The 17458-nt window shown below is 38.4% G+C and overlaps 1 pseudogene; it reads right to left on the bottom strand.

The window, feature by feature from the left end:
• Positions 1-141: 141 nt before the first annotated feature.
• On the bottom strand, positions 142-11797 carry LOC148928604 (K(+) efflux antiporter 6-like; annotated as a pseudogene).
• Positions 11798-17458: the final 5661 nt, after the last annotated feature.

The raw sequence follows: 17458 nt of genomic DNA, 5'->3' as shown, positions 1-17458 counted from the left end.
CAGATCAACCTTTCCATCGATGCAGTAGTCACTTCCTAGTTTACCACTCTCCTTTAACCGATCATTTGTTTTTGGAAACATAATCTATGATGATCATTAGCAAAGTGCAATCAGCTCCATCAAATTCCAAAACAAAGTTCGTACGCTCATAAATCCAACATATGATAACAATAGTAAATCTAGAGGAAAAAATGGGGCAACTATACATTTAACAACTACTCCACAATACAATATGTACAAATAACAACTTTACAAGCTGCTGATTTATTATTTCCAGTTGTAATGTAGTATGGTGGCTAGTAAAAAATAATAAACGAATTGCTGTTATTGATATGTAGAAAACTGTATTAAAACCTGCCGCATCACCACCAAACTGGAAAAAAGTTCCAGCCACATGAGAAATCGCAGTAGATAACAGCACGCACACTCAGGGAAGGAGCGGTGGGAGTCAATCGACCTTCTTTGCACTCTTAATCACATTTCCCCCAACCACAAGACCATCCACCAGGTCAAGTCCAATACTTGCACTTCTGGCTTATAATATTTAATATCAAGAATCATGAGGGCTGTGGACCATCAAAGATAAATGCTTAGCACTGTCCGCACGCAAAATCTCCCCTTTAATCTGGAACAAAAACCACATTCAACAAACCCATAAACTCTATGCAGACAGGCATGGAACACTATGCACAATGTGATGAATCAGTACAGGTTCTGTAATACAATACCTCAAGGGTGGAATCAGGAGAAAAGCATCGTAATAGCACTCCAAGATGTACCATGGCAGGTATTAGCTTAAACAGTAATGGTGTGGTTACCTGTGTATACTATTTGTAAGATGAAGAATACCAATGTTTATGTTAAAAATACAGTTCTCTTAATTTCTTTCCTAGAGTTTCAAACACACCCATGAAAATTGAAACCACATCTCTACTTGCTTGATTAGAGGATCAACAAATGGGATACTGCATGTTCTTGGGACTTCTAAATTAATATAGGTAAGTTCTTGGCTACTTTTATCCAATATATTTCATACACAGAAACATTTACTTGCTATTTCATCTTATTCATCCCAAGTAAATAGATACCAACATGTTCCTCAATCTAAGTCAATGCAATAAATAAGCATAACATATACTCCCTTCTCCGCCCATTAAATGTCTCATTTCTCCTTTTTCATCCATCCGCCAATAAATGTCCCATTTCACGTTTACTTTTTGTAAGTAGACCCCGCATTCCACTAACACTCATATTTTACTATAAAATCAATATATAAAAGTAGGACCCACCTTCCACTAACTTTTTCCACCACTTTCTTTCATAAAGTAAACAATTTCTTAAAACCCGCACCGGTCAAAATTGGAATATTTAATTGGCAGACGGAGGGAGTAACATATGTTTGAAATAGTATATCCATTGTATGTAAGCTATATTAAGCAGTATATATAAGCATAACATAAAACATATGTTTGAAATATTCTGAGACGTGCTCCATGACGTATCAAAGGCAATGCAAACATGAAGCTTAATAAGCAGTAGAGACCCTAACACAGATCATTTGTCTGTGAATGAGAAGAAATACAATTCAGGGGATATTGCAAAGGCACACAAGTAAAAAGTTTAGCATACCAGACTGAGTGCTGTTGTCCCAAGAAGCAGCATGTATAGTTTACCCTGCAATTCGTCACCTATGTTAGTGATGGCTCAAAAAAGGACGATATAGCAAAATCAGGACCACCACCGAAAGCTGATAATACATAAAATAAGTATTGAGCAATAGACCACAAATTTCTCATCAAGAAAAAAACACAATTGTTAAAGGTTAACATATAATGGTGTATTGACACAACAATTAAAAAACTCAGAAAATAAAGCAACACCTCAATCAACTTGAGGTTTGACGCTCGACTAAGAAGAACAAAAGCAAATTCTCCAATTTGTGCAAGAGACATCCCAACCTGCAAATTGATATATTGACAAAACAATTTGCAGATCAAACATTGATTACCAACATTTCAGAAAATAGCGCTTGAAAGTTGCATACGAGAAGGGAAGTCTTGTTGTTGTAGCCAAATCCTCTCACAACCAAACTGAACACAATTGTTTTGATGACAATCACCAAGATAACAGCTGCCAGCAAAAAATCAATGTGATTCCAGAGAAACTGGACATGAATAAGCATTTCAATACTGGCTAGAAAAAGAGCAGCAAAAAAGTTCCGTATCGGCTCCACCTACAAGACAAGGTGTCAGATTGAAGGACTCTCTGCATAGTGACAACTGACAAGTAAGAGCAAAATTTTGATACCACCCTAAATAAAAAGTCAGAGCTGAGGAAGCGTGAAAAAATTAGCTCAACTTGACATCACGTTGAACCCAATTAAAGATAGGGTTCATAGACACTGAAAATTTGAATAACAAAGTTATTTTCTTGCAGGATAACATTCTAAATTTCCAGGTAAATCTAAACTAACTTAAGGTTGGGGAAAGACCCATTGAGGATCTCCAATAAAAAAAAAAAAGCAGCAACAGATCAATAATTAGCTTTAAGTTAAATATAAGGTTGTCTCCGGCGGCGCCCCTCCCACTCGCCCTTCCCATGCCACGTCAGTATTAGCCCCTCCCATTCCACTGCCACATCACTAGCCCTTCCCACTCGCCCCTCCCACTAGCCCTTCCCACAATTAAATTAATTCACAATTAAATTAAAATTCACGGAATTAAAATTCGACACAAATACGAACGGGAAATACGAATATTTCAATAAAAAAAAAATATACATCATTCGAGAAAAAAAAAATACATAGTAGATAGAAAAAAAAGACAACCACATCAGTGTCCACCCCTCCGCGTCCAAACCTCTTCGATGATATCCTCTTGAAGTCGAATATGGGCATTTTTTTGCCGCATGTCGGCAAATGCGCGCAACCGCTCAACCTCTCCATGAGGTACCCACATGTTCACATTCGCGGTGGCCACGCCGTGGCTTGGACCCCCACCCGTGTCATCTTCGCTGGTCCACTAAGTCAGTTCGTCCCCTTCACTTTCGACAATCATGTTGTGCAAAATGATACATGCGTACATGATGTCGCCGATGTTGGGAATATACCACTGTCGTGCCGGACCCCTCACCATCGCCCATCGACTCTGGAGCGCACCAAATGCGCGCTCAACATCCTTGCGCGCTGCCTCCTGCCGGGTCGCAAAGTAGGACTTCTTCGGCCCGATCGCATGCTTGATCGTCTTCACAAAGACGGGCCAGTTTGGGTATATCCCATCCGCCAAATAGTATCTCATGTTGTGCTGGTTGCCGTTGGCGACGAAACTGATGGCGGGACCAACGCCATTGCACTGATCGTTGAACAGGGGCGACGACTGGAGGACATTGATGTCGTTGTTCGACCCGGCCACTCCAAAATAAGCATGCCATATCCATAGTCGGTAGTCAGCTACAGCTTCAAGGATCAACGTGGGATGCTTGGCTTTGAAGCCGGAAGTGTGTATCCTCTTCCAGGCGGCGGGGCAGGTCCTCCACTCCCAATGCATACAATCGATGCTGCCCAACATCCTAGGGAACCCGTGCATATTAATCAGCCGCTGGCAGTCTTCGGGGCTCGGACGCCGAAGATACTGATCCCCGAATATCGCTCTAACGCCCGCGCAAAACTCCAACAGACACTCGACGGCTGAAGACTCCCCAATGTGGAGGTACTCGTCGAACATGTCGGCCGGGCCTCCGTACGCCAGTTGCCTGATTGCGGCCGTACACTTCTGTATTGGTATGTGTCCGGGTTTGCCAGCCGCATCCTCCCTGATTCTGAAAAACTCGTACCTTCTCTCTAACGCACCAACGATATGCATAAATAGAGGACGATGCATCCTAAAACGTCGGCGGAATAAGGCATCCCCAAAACGCGGCTCTGGAGCAAAGTAGTCCTCATACAACCGCTGATGTGCAGCAATGTGGTCCCGGGGTACATGTCGTCGGCGATGGATCGGCCGAGGCACGGCCGCCGTCGCCGCTGCTGCCTCTGCCGGATCCGTCAATCAATCGTCGCATCATCGCTAAAGCCATCACTATCACTAGCGCCTCCGCCACTACCACCCGCACGACTACTCGCCATTATAGATAATTGAAAAAAGAGGTTAGAGAGAGAAACTTGTCAACACAAGTGGTGTGAATGAAATGATGTTGGAGGAGCCCTATTTATAGATTTAAAAAAAAAAAATTAAAATGTCGGACGTCCGAGTGGGACGGGCGACCTTCGCCACAGTGGCGCCCGTCCCACTCGCCCGTCGACGGGAGGGGCGAGGCCATCGCAGGGGCACTCGGGACGGGCGTGGGCGCCCTTCCCGCCCACTATAGCGCCCGTCAGGTCGCCCGTCCCCGACGGGCGAACGGGAAGGGCGCCGTTGGAGACACCCTTAGGTGCACAACAACCTAAACGGCCTCAGCCATTCTGACAAAAGGGGAAAAAGCGTGATACTCTCAATGAATCATGTAAATATATAGGGAGTCAAATTTAGAAATAGTTCTATGACCATTCAGAACTAACTTAGTCCTATTTCCAGTTGGTGATAAGATCTGAACCTACGGGACAAAATGCTTGTTGGCAGTCTTCATTCAGGAAGAAAAGAAAATATCATCAATCAATTAGTAGAGTTCAAAGTGATATACTAATACAGCTATATCTAACCATTTTTATGTATGATTTACTGATATTTGAAATTCATGGATGCCTCCCAGATAATAGAAAATGTAAGAAAAGCATAAAGGTAAGGAACTCAATAAAAATAAGAAAGACAGCTATAATAAACTGACTATACAGCAAATCACAGCTCAGTAATCAATCAATACCACATTAGCTCTTTGTATGAGACTCACACAAACATGCAGGAAGATATGTATGGTAGAATAGAATACCATGCTACAATAGAAAAAAGCATACGTGTTCCAGAGTATGATGAGCAAGATCAGTTGTTGATATCATTAGTCCAGCAGCAAAGGAGCCTAACTCAAGACTCAAACCCAACTTATCGCTACACTGGAAAAACATAGTTTACGTTAGATACATAGATTCAATAACTTTGCAGTCAAAAGGCACATTCTCAGGACTTTTAACTGATTTTAGGAAGTACGACTAACCCAAGCAACTAGCAAGCAGAGCGCAACAGATGCCAATTGGTAGAGTTCATTAGTCTGCAAAGATGACTAAGTCAAATATCCAAACAAAGTGCATGCAATATATTTTATCAAGCACAAAGGCACCTGTGAGGATAGACTAATCATCAACTTCAGTAACCGAGGTATAAGAGTGTGGGACAATAATGCCAAAATGGTCAGGAATGTAACTAACACCACCAGCCTGTACAAGTAAAGTAAGATCCCATTAATGACAATAGAGATCACTGAAAAGAAACCCTGGTTTGAGGTTTCATAAAGACTTCAAGTCAATTGTTTCTAAGAATTACAAAAAATAGTCTAAACATATCCATGCCACTAAAGGAGTAAGAAATTTTTTAGATTACATCACTCACTGCAGTGCTGATAGTATTTAATATAACTGATTTAAAAAAGACCTAAGTCCAAATTTGGTCCCTCCCTTACATTTTCTCTAAAAAACTTTTGAGTCTTACACATTAAGTGTGTTACCTTTTGGTCCCAAACAATATGTTTTGGTCTAGAATTAACATTTCAGTTAAAACTTATCGGTCAAACATATTTTGACCAAATTCGTGACTTAAATCTAATTGGGCAGATTAACCTAATTAATTTAATACTATTAAATTTATACTCCTAAAATATTTTCTACCTATAAGAGTATTAAATTAGATTAAAGTTTATAAAACATTTTATAAAAATTAAATTAAACTAAAATTGATGAAATATTTTACCTATATTAAAAATTACATGTGTGAATATTTTATAAATTTTATTAGGTTAATATAGTTAATTAGATTTATAATTAAATCACTAATTTAGTCAAAACACGTTTGACCGTTAAATTGAATGGTAATGCTAATTTTGGACCAAAATATATTGTTTGGACCATAAGGTAATACACTTAATGTATAGGACCAAAATGTATTTTAGGGCAATTGTAAGGGGCCAAATTTGGACTTTATTAAAAAAAGAAGTAAACAATTGTGGGCTGACAGAACGTCAGAATGTCAGCAGGTAGCTTCATCATATTCTTACTCATAATATATACCAACAATTTTCAGAACATCAGTCCAGAAGTTTTCATAGGTACAAGTCAAGTAAACAGGAAAAATAGTAGCATCAATGTTTAAGTTAGAGACAAAGTAGATACTACTCCCTCCGTCCCAAGGAAGATGACCCATTCCTTGGGCGGCACGGGATTTTAGGTAGCTTTATTTTGTGTGTTAAGTGGAGAGAGTAAAGTAAGAGAGAGGGAATAAAGTAGAGATAAAGGTGTTTCCATTTTTAGTAATGGGTCATCTTGATTGGGACAAACCAAAAAGGAAAGTGGTTCATCTTCAATGGGCCAGAGGGAGTACGTTGCATGCAAATCATGAAAACAGGAAAAACCATTTTGTAAGGTATACTGTCTTTTTTGTCATGGAAACCAATCCTTGAAGAGCACCAGAAGTACCACCAAGGATAGGGAGAAGAGCAAATAGCAAACCCACAATACAGTCCTGGAAAACAAGTGTGGTTCAGACTTCGGCAAAGCAAAATTCATGCAAAATATAAACTTATTTACAAAGCTGTTAGGAAAATCTGTCAGTATTATTTATATGTGCAACAATCAGATTTCAGAGCATTAGGCTTCAACAGTTCAACTTCAAATATCAAAGGAACAATCTTAAGCAGACACAAACTTGCAGAACGAGGGTTCCAACAGTGACCTGTCCATATAATGTATTGATACTATTCTTTTCCATCAAGAATTTCAAAACCTGTAAGCAAAATAGAGTCAGACACTGTTGTACAGATTATTTAAGATGAAAACAGACACTAACCACACACTCATTATCAATACACATATCCACATGTAAAAAGTGAAGCCTCCTTATGGGAATGCATGTATCAAGAGCACTATATAATCATTTGTTTCTGTTCCTCTTGGAGTAAATTAAGTGGTTTGGTAGGGTGAATTTTAGTGCTGAAAAATATCCCTTTTTTCATCATACACAACTACAATATCTCTAAGCTCAATAAGATAAAATCCATATTCATAAGGGCTAGAGGCATAATTTGAATATTTTTATCATCGGAAGATGTAATCTGATTGCAGCAGCAATGTATTGATATGCAGTAAGGAACACCGGTTGATGGAATTACTTTGCGCAAGAACATGGATGTCCTTTAAAGATGCCTTACGGTGTCTAAGAAGCTAACCAATGGGAGGAGGATCATCCATGTACAATAATATGAACCCCTCTTAAAGGTTCCTTAGGTAAGTGCTACAAGATGTCTAGCATTGATACACATGGTTATGGGGACCCGAATCATTAGCATGGATCATTTTCTTTTCCAAGTGAAAATCCCCTAGTATATGAAAGAGTGAAAAAGTGCTTTCATTGTGCTGGAATATGAAGCCTCCGTATCTTAATGCACATATTTAGCTCCACTTAGCCATACACCCCTCTAAAAGGAGTTTAGTGATAGGTTCTATATGAAATGAGCGACCCAATTTGGTCGAATATCTAGAGACAAACTCCTAAGTTCCTTTCATTATGGTATTTTTGAACAAGTTCCTGGATAAGAAGATGAAGTTTCCTTATACCACATTATAAAAGTCAACTCCACTTTTGACATCAAAAACTTAGTGACAGCTTCCTCCGCAATGAAGTTAATCTCTTTATATCCACATTCTGATTATTGTCTCAGGGAAAGAATTAACACCCTTGTCATCGAGGGTTGTTTTTTTATTGTGATTGCATATACAGATTATGGTTCTTTTACCTTAATTATAGCTTCAAGATTGATCCTCGAAGCAAGAAAAGAAATACACCCTCCGTCCCCCAAAAGTATAGCACAATTACAAGATTCGGTGTCCCCCAAATGTACCAACACTTTCCAATTAAGAACATGACCCGACACTCTACTTTATATTTCAACCTTCCAAACATCTCTTATTTACAAAAAACACATTTTTTATAAAGTGGGATCCCTAGAAATACCTTTTATCCACTCAAATCACGTCTACAGCCACTTTCTTAAAACCCGTGCAAGTCAAATGTGCTATATTATGAGATTTAGAGAGCATGAAAATAAATTATATCCTGAAATTCATGTTTCCCCACCACATAACAAATTAGATTAAGCTGAAGATTCAAAAATCAGATGGGTGTTGTACCACTGCTGTTGAAGACATTGACAGGAACACACCAACAAAGACACCTTCAGATGCTTCCCCACCACATAACTGCCAAGATATAACTTCAACATATTAAAAGATAGAACTAAATGAAAGGACTAGACACAAAAGATTATTTTATGAATGGCTCTGGACCATAAAAGAAAGCTTAAAGATCAGGTGAATGTCATCCTCTAAAAGTTGAAGGTTAGCACTAAAGATATGGCAGGACAAGGTGATTCACCTTGATTATGTATTATCACATACAACTCCTAGCATCACAAAATGACCTTCTAAACATATTTGACATCTAAAGTAAAAAGTGATAAAATTCAATTCTTAGCCTACATCTAGTGAATGAATCAATTTAAATTTTCAAGTTTACATCAATACTTTTTATGGAAATCTGGAGGTTAAGAAAGTCAATAATATCTAAGGAATTTAGCCCCGATAATCATTTTATATAACATAGGTGTGATTGCATAGGTGCAAATATCAAAGAAGTTGATAATAGAGAATAGCATATCATGGCTGTTATCCCACACAAGCACATAAACAAAAGTATTTGAAGCAGCCCGCCGAAAAAAGCAACTGCTCGCACAACACGAATCTGCATTATCAGTTAAATTTACTATCAATCTTTCAAGGTCTCGATTCCTTTTATTATTATTTCTTTTAATGACACATAACAAGATTAGAGAGAATGTAAATTTAGATAAAAACATGACGAACCTTCACAACAGAGAATTCAAGTCCCAGTGCAAAAAGAAGAAAAATAACTCCAAACTGTGCCACAGTTTCAACCTGAAAGGACATACTATGAGTAATTAGGCACAAATATTATCTTTGAGACATGACAAAAATTTCAAAGAAATAGGTCACATTCACACAGGAGTAAGAAATCAGTAAAGAAGCAATAATATTATGCTCAAATATAAAGGTGATGCAAAAAGGCAACATACTTGAACCATTTCACTGACAATACTAAACCCTCCAGGTCCTATAAGGGATCCCGCTAGTAAATATCAAGTTATAACCTGCAAGGTTAAAAGTGCAGATCATCACAGAAATTTAAAGATCATAAATACATTCAAAATAACTAAAACAAGGAGAATCAATGAATAGGAAGTTGCTAAAATCAGCTAAAATAGCAGAAAGCCTCTTCAGAAGCTTACTGGTTGTCCAGCACAAGCAAAGGCAATTCCACCACACGTTGCGGACACAATTACAACAACTAAATCAGATATGAACCTGTGGAACAAAAAAAGAATCAGAATGTGTGACTGCTTGTGTAATACTCCCCCTGTCCCATTAAAAATGAAACGTTTTCCTTTTTTGGTTGTCCCATTAAAAATGAAACGTTTCCTAAAATGGAAACAACTCTATCTCTACTTTTTCATCTCTCTTACTTTACTCTCTCTTCATTAACTCACAAAACAACACTATATAAATTTTGTGCCAATTCCCGAATGTTGCATTTTAAGTGGGACGGAGGGAGTATTTGAATAACGAATACTGGTACCTTGGGAAGAAAATCAGAAGTCTAACTAACCTTAAGTCCAACTGTAAGATGGGAAATTTTGACTTGCGGTTGGACATAATGAAGACATTGTCCTGCGAATAAATTTCAGTGGCTGAAATCAACTAATTCAGATATTTCAAAAAAGCAGAACTTGAAATGATTGAAAACAAATTTATTTCATCCCCACAGTAATATATAACTAAAACAATATTGTTAGTAGCTGAAAAAATGTACCTTGCTATCTATCAAGGTTGGAGTTTCTTCGGGTTGATTCTCACTATCAAGCTTAAAAACATCATTAAACTGAAATGACCTAATATAAAGTCAGAAAAATTATCAACCAAAATCCATCTTTAAGTTTGTTGTAGTCACAAAAATTAAAAAAAATAGCCAGATTAACATAACACGGAAGACTGTTGAATTTGGAGGATACAGGTTTAAGAAGCATACTTTTCATCTTTTGTCTCATTCTTCTTGGGCTTAACCCTCGCAACAGTTTCCAGAACTGCCTGAGAATTTTAGAAGTTTCAATAGGGGCAGAGAGACATCCAAATTGAAACTGAAGGCAAGAAGAAAGGGGGAATAGTCACAAAGCAAATATGTTTCAAATAATGCTCTTGATGTTCAAGTTTAGATATTTGAGGTAATGAACTAGATTGAAGTTGTTTTTTACGTACAACTCAACATATTATACTCTGACAAAATTCCATTGAACTCGTGATTATTTTGCTTTAACTTCAAATAAATGTGATCAATTCAATGCCCTATAAGAGCAAATCTGATTTGTATAAAGCTGCATTATCAATTTATCATCCAAAATCCCCTCAAGCACAAGCAAATTTAACCCTCAGGCTTTGGTTGCAGATTTTCATCATATCATCTAGCACCTAAAAATCTAATTCTTGAGATGCCAGAAATACAGTGCTTGCCCAATTTAGTTCATGAAAGCATATAGTAATAATCTTTACAAGCATTCACCCTTTCCAAATAGCTAAGATGTCTGAATTACAAGTATTAGCATGTTCTAACATAAGAAGTAATTATAAGGAAAGAAAGAAACCTGTTGTTCGTTAACACTGTTGTTGAAGCTTCCATGATCTTTGACTTCAAATGTCAAGAGAGATAGAGTGTGATCACAAACTCAAGTTACATGTTCCTTTCCAACTAGAAATGTATTCTCTGCTTTACTATATTAAATCTAATGATTCAAAGTACATCAATCAAACTTCTATTTGGTTCTCATTTCATGAAGCTTAACGTATAGGAATACACTTTCCCCAATCACCAAATTAACCAAGATTTTTCACCAGTTCATCATAGAGAAGTCACATGTCAGCGATGTCACGTCTCCAACTTCTATTAATTCCGTCGCTACGTCCTTAAGTTTAAGCTCATTAATGTGCACCTAAAACCATTCTAACTATATTCAATTGAAACTCTAGCATTTTCTATACATTTTTTTTTAAACGTTGGCATCAAAATATCAATAACCATCTTTAGCTGGCATTTCTTTTAACATGAATCTACTTCAAAAGGCATATACACAACACTGAATCATTGAAGATTATCACAAAATAAATGCATTAAAATAAACAAGCCAGAAATGGAAAAGAGCTCGATTAGTCCATGCAACACAGAACACATAAGTCAAGGGAAAGGAAAAGCGTATAGAAAGGTAGCATTAATTGGCAATGTATAGCGAGGCAAAAGCACGGAGTACAATCATCACTCGTCAGCGATCTGCACTAACCGTCGGCGAGTTCATCAGTTTCATTGAACTCTTTCTCCAATGCGTGATCAATCATATCTGCAAGAGTGCTTTCCTTTAGCGAGGAGGTATCGTTTGAGGCAGTAGCGTTAAGTCCGCCGGTTTCAGGCATGGGGTCGCCGGCGATAAGCGGCGACAAAGTGAAATAGAAGAGAATTAGGAGAGTAACAAATGGTCGCATCTTTTCTATCTACTCCTTGGAATTGGAGAGGGAGAAATTAGAGCGGTAGATAAGTGTCCTGACCGCGCACGTTAGCAGAGACGGTGGAGTTAATTACAGAGTTTCTCAACTTTAGAGTGTCCACTATAGATGGTCGGGCCAAGCCACAAAGTGTGGCCAGGCCACAAAATCGTGGCCGGGCAACCAATGCCCATGTTTCCCACTATAGTGGACATGGCCAAGCCACCAAAAATTTTATTTTTTCCATTTTGTTTATATTTTAATTCTACTACAATAATAATTGAAAAAATGCATACGAACTAAAATTAAAACAAAATCTTCGTTGTATTATACAAAGGGGTAAAATTATACAACGAAAATTTTTGACTTCTAATAAACTACTTTCCCAACGCATATCACGCTCTACGCCCTCCTCCCCTACGATTCCAAACCTCTTCTACCATATCAGCCTGCAGTGTCGTATGTGATGTTTCCCTCCGCATATCGGTGAACCGTTGGATCAAGTATGCATTACTACGCGGTACACCCATCTGCAGTGGGGCGGTTGCAACACCGTGACTCGTACTTGCACCCTCTTCCGGTGCCCAGTTCTCTGCAGAATATCCTTCGTCCTCTATTATCATATTGTGCAATATGATACATGCATACATGATGGAGGCGACATCATTTTCGTGCCATTGTCGAACTGGGCACCGAAGAATGGCCCATCGCGATTGGAGGACACCAAAAGCACGCTCAACGTCCTTCCTAGCACTCTCTTGTTTGGCCGCAAAATAGGATTGTTTCGGCCCAACCGGCTGCCGGATCGTCTTGACAAACACAGGCCAACGAGGGTATATCCCATCGGCTAAGTAGTATGCCCTGTTGTACTGCGTCCCGTAGGCCATGAATCTGACCGTCGGACCCTCACCCCGACACTCATCATTGAAGAGATGGGACGAATCTAGTACGTTGATGTCGTTGTTCGACCCTGCGACACCAAAATAGGCATGCCAGATTCGCAGTCGGTAGTCAGCAACAGCTTCCAGTATCATTGTTGGGTGTCTTCCTTTGAATCCAGATGTGAACTGCCCCTTCCAAGCAACCGGGCAGTTCCTCCACTCCCAGTGCATGCAATCGATGCTGCCCATCATCCCCGGAAAATTATGCACTCGCCCGTGCATATCTATCAATCTCTGGCACTCATCGGCATTTGGCTTCCGTAGATACTCCGGACCGAAGATGGCCTGGATACAATTACAAAACTGCCTCAGCGCCGTCAGAGCAGTTGTTTCACCCAACTGTAGGTATTCATCGAACATATCAGCGGGTCCGGCATAGGCAAGCTGCCTAATTGCAGCGGTACACTTCTGATATGTCGACAACCCAGGTCGGCCGCTAGCATCATTGCGCAATGTGAAGCACCTGTACTGCTGCGCCAATGTATTCGCTATATGGATGAATAGTCGTTGCGACATTCTGAAGCGGCGACGGAAAATCTCTGCTGGGTAACGGGGGTTATCGCCAAAGTAGTCTTCTATCAACCGCTGGTGTGTCCCGACATGGTCACGCCAGATGGTCCGCCGATGATAGAACGGGCGAACGAACGCCGCCGCCGCCACCGCCGCCGCCTCCTCCTCTTCTGTTTCCCGTTGCACCTCTTGAACGAGTTCATCGAACTCCCTATCCACCAATTGTTGGAACTCATCGTCGGAACTCATTTTTCAAAAGTAGAATTGGTGATAAAATGAAAAGAGTGGAGATTGGAATGGTGTAAAAAATTGGGGAAAAATGGGTATATTTGTAGAAGTAATTAAAAAAAAAATTCGAAAAAGGGGAGTGATAAGGCTAATTTCATGCATCGGTAATGTGCGAAAAATGTTATAATTTGCTGGGTCTAACACGTTTCCTAAGCCAGGTGTGTGAAGAAAATCGCTAGATCAAGGAAGTAATGAAGGAGATGGTCTAGCGAGAGAAAGGAACGAAATGAGCAGGATTTACAAGGAAAATTGGCGTGACAGAGGAGTCTACAGCTGATGGCAACAAAGTCATTATCTATACCTCGCTGGGCCCACCCGAACGCCTATATATAGAGAAGAGCATGCAACGAAAAAGGAAGATAGTTTTTCACTCTTCTTAGCTCACACACTTTACACACACTTGGGAATGGATCTGGGGTAATCGTGATCGGGAGGGTACTTTCTAGAAGATTTCGTGCTTGGCAACACCGTCCTAGTGAGGGCGAAGATACAATTACCTTTAATTTCAGTTGTTTTTGCTAGTTTTCACCGTCGAACTTCACTTTTGGGAGTCGATCTTGATGTTGATGATGTTTAATTGTTTTATCGTTCGTGGATTTGCGTTTAGCTATTTAATTTCAAGTCATTTTGCATAGATCTTTCTGTTGTTAGTTTTTTCCTTCAATTGCTATGTCGATCTCTGTTTATTTTGATGTTGAGGTGTTTGATGTGGAATTTGGTGATAGATCTGTGGTTGTTTGAGTATTCGGAGTTCTTACCTTTAAAATCTGACGTGATGGAGAATTTCTTATGTTTGGAGTTCATGTCGGACGCTTGGATCCGGAGTTGATTTAGCGTCTAAGGTGGGATTTGGCGTGTGGAAAGACAGTAGTTTGATAGATTTGTTTTATTTCTTCTTGGTTTCTATTTTACTTCGTCTAGGGTATGCAGATCTGCTAAGTTCTTCGTTTATTATGCATAAGTTTGATTTCAAGTCAGTAGCTCTGTCTTGTTTTGCTCATGCTGTTTTTCTTAAGAAGTTTTACGCAAATTTGGTTGTAGAAGACGATGTCACTGTCAGTTAGTACGAGAGTTAGTTATTCTGCCAACTTTTCAGTCGTACCTTGCTTTTTTTTTAGACATGGTCCCCACCGTAGATTTATTTCCTAGGTCTAGCTGTTAGTTTAAGAATTTTTTAAAGGTTCTCAAGTCAAGTTAATTTTGATTTTCCTCAACCCAAGAAAATGCGTGGCAGCAGCCAACACCAAAAACACTCCCAAATTCTTGAACATGAGTATTACGCATCCTTCTCTGTGGGATCGATCCCTACTTCCCTATACTAGGTTTAGTAAAGTGGTTGATGGTTTTTGAAAGAAAAAGTGCTCTGTGTGTCCGACGACCGGGATTCCTCGCGACCCACGAGTTCCTAGACCGAGTGATCTGGTGGACTTGCTGGATCTAGGGAACCTGCTATTTCCTTATTTGAACAGCCATAGCACAAAATAAACCTTTCAGGGAGCTGCGGCTCGTGGCCGGTGCTATAGGAGGGCCGCGGCTCGTGGCCGGTGCTATAGGAGGGCCGCGGCTCGCGCCCAAGCGCCGCGGCCAGGCCACGATCGTGGCGCGCCCACGTCCACCCCCCCCCCCCCACCCCGCCGCGGCTCGCGGCTCTCCCGTGGCCCGGCCGTGGCTCGCCTATAGTGGACACTCTTACTCATCACAGATACTCGGCGGTTGAGATCTGCGAAAGAGTAGATTGGGTCCACACGGCCCAAGGAGCGTGGGAGCGACGCGCCGCCATGCCTGGTAATTAGTTCTCTTCTATTCTTGTAAAATTAGTAAATTCAAATTTCCTGATTATTTATTGCACTTTCCCTTTTAATTTTCTAATAAAAAATGTTTTATTTCTTTTTTTTGCATTAATTTAAAAATACTATTTTTCTTTCCGCTTGACACACAAAATATCTCCTCAAATTATGTACCATTACCAAGTGTGACGTCTATTATAAAAAGATAACTGTTTTTTAAAATGGAAACAACTTTATCTCCACTTTTTCATATCTGTTATTTTATTCTCTCTTCATTTAACTCATAAAACAATATATAAAATCATATCGGAAAAAAAAATGTTTCATTGTTTAGGTGTAATAATCTAATAAGTGGAGTAATTAATAAACTATTTTAAAAAGTGAACAAATTGAATAAAATATAAAACGGTAAATGTTGGCATTAGGAGTGTTCCACCATAAGTGAGTCATTTCTCTTTTTAACGGATTTTTTTTTCATTTCTCTTACTTTATTTTCTCGCATACTTTATTCTCTATTGGAATATTTTTTTTCTCTCTCATACTCTACTATCTCTCCGTTTAATTATTCAAATTTCAATTTCTTAAAGTCTATGCTCAAAATGAAGCATTTAGCTTATAACAGGACAAAGGGAGTACAATAAAACACCAATGGCATTGAGATGTTTAGTATAATAAGATAAATTATTAATTTATTACTATTATTATTGTTATTATTATTTTGAGCGTTTATATCAACTATTTAGATTTTTTATGTATTTATCTTTAGCCATCAGATCTCTTAATTGGATTGTTTGCTTACGAAGAAAATATTGCTTGTAAGGATAATTTTGTCATTCTTCCTAAATTGCTTGTATGGATTTTGTACGTCGGTTTGTTTTGTTACATTATTTTATCGCTTGCCTTTGAATCAGAAATTGTATATCACTGTCATAGATTCCTTGTTTCATTAGTTGTTTTATTTTCGTAGCTTAATACGGATTTCGTATCTCAACTGGCTTAGTTACATGTGTTTTATCGCTTGCTTATTCATCTAAAATTGCATATCAATGTCATTGATTCCATATTCATTATTAATGTTCTAAAAATAGTGATCGATCACATATTGCATGCAATTTATAATTTATTTCTTGTGCTTGATTATTAATACATGTCGATTTGTGTTCGATTTGGTTTAATACTCAACATTGAATTCGTATCTCAATTTGATCGGTTACATTAGTTGGTTTGCTTGGTATCGCAAACAATTTGTACTCTAATTCTACGAAACAATCTCATCCATCCATTTAATAGATCTGATGGCTATAAATGGTGGTAGGTTGTAACTTTAATTTGGATTGTTATTTTAATATAGACCAATGTACATATATTCATAAAGAATGTTATCTTAGATCATCTCTAATCATACATCAAAACTCATTTTTAGTATAGAAAGCTTGTCCAACTATATATTTAACTCAAGTCTATTTTTGAATTTTTCAATGGAAGCTACTGTAAAAACTTTGTACACATACTTGTAAAAACTTTGTGAGACACATACTTATAAAATGGTATAATATTTTTGTGTGACTCAAAAATGGGTTTAAGATTAATGGTAGTGATTGGAGACATGGGCGAATCCACTTGGTTGGAACAAAGGACAATTGCCCCACCTCAATATATTTCACTTATACTAATTTGTTGATTAAGTTTAAAAAAAATTAATTTCTTTTATAAATGCCCCACCACAAACTTCTAAAATTTCTTTCTTTATTTTTTTTCCATGCTAAATTGAATTTCTTGCTTCACCTCTGATTGGAGATGACTTTATTAGTTTATTACATGGTGTTAGTGATGTTACGCTAGTGTTAGAGACAAAGAAATTCCAACTCATTTCATGTATGATTTTGTTCTGCATTTTTTTTTTAGCTATTTAAATTGTGTTGATAGATGATAGATGATAGATGATTATTTGATAGATGATAGTAGTAGTATCATACTTTTTGGATGTTAGATGCTATATTCTGTTTAGGGGTGGGTCGATACGATATATCGTATCGAAAACGTTGTATTGTGTATCGTATCGAAAATATAGATATGAAAGAATTTCATATCGTTATCGTATCGAAAGTTTCAATATATCGAACTTTCGATATAAA

This window comes from Salvia hispanica, chromosome 4 (assembly GCF_029641045.1).
Source record: "Salvia hispanica isolate PSC_SH4W2 chromosome 4, Shi_PSC_v1, whole genome shotgun sequence".
Taxonomy (NCBI): domain Eukaryota; kingdom Viridiplantae; phylum Streptophyta; class Magnoliopsida; order Lamiales; family Lamiaceae; genus Salvia; species Salvia hispanica.
The sequence above is the reverse complement of the archived record's forward strand: the minus strand, read 5'-3'. Positions and strand labels throughout refer to the sequence as shown.